A 920-nucleotide genomic window follows, 5' to 3' on the forward strand; every position below is an offset into this window, starting at 1 on the left:
CTCTCTTTACAGTTACAAAATAAAATTCATCATAAAAAAAAAAAAAAAACAAAGAAAAGAAAAGTTGAGGAAGAGCTATTATATTAACAAAATAATGTCCAGCTCTTTGCTTTCCAGGCATATCATAGGATTTCACTTCCCTGCTTACTGTGAAGTAAACCATGACTGTGGTATGACTCAGCACATTCCCATCCCTATGCTGCAATAATCCTGGGAGGAAATATAGAGGAGTCACCTGGGTCCAACTGACTCCAAAAAGCTCAGCCCCTAGCTGACTCACAATGGACATGCTATGTAAGCGAAATATCATCTTTTGTTGGATTAAGTCACAAGAAATGTGAGGGATATTTATTACCATTGCACATTGTGATGGTTAATATTGAGTGTCAACTTGATTGGATTGAAGGATACAAAGTATTGATCCTGGGTGTGTCTGTGAGAGTGTTGCCAAAAACAGATTAACATTTGAGTCAGTGGGCTGGGGAAGGTAGATCCACTGTTAATCTGGTGGGCACAATTTAATCAGCTGCCAGTAAATATAAAGCAGGCAGAAAAACGTGAAAATGAGAGACTGGCCTGGCCTCCCAGCCTATATCTTTCTCCCATCCTGGATGCATCCTGCCCTCAAACATCAGACGTTCTTCAGTTTTGGGACTTGGACTGGCTCTCCTTGCTCCTCAGCTTGCAGACAGTCTATTGTGGGACCTTGTGATCATGTAAGTTAATACTTAATAAACGCCCCTTTATATGTAAAGGGGAGTTAATAAACTCCTATATATACATATATCTTATATCATATATATGTACATCTTATTAGTTCTGTTTCAAGCCCCAAATCTTGACAGTTTCCATATGGTATTGGGCCTGTGGTTCCACAGAAGACAAGAGTTGAGCTTTGGGAAGCTCCACCTAGGTTTCAG

The sequence above is a fragment of the Mandrillus leucophaeus genome, unplaced genomic scaffold, assembly GCF_000951045.1.
Source record: "Mandrillus leucophaeus isolate KB7577 unplaced genomic scaffold, Mleu.le_1.0 Scaffold9, whole genome shotgun sequence".
Lineage (NCBI taxonomy): Eukaryota > Metazoa > Chordata > Mammalia > Primates > Cercopithecidae > Mandrillus > Mandrillus leucophaeus.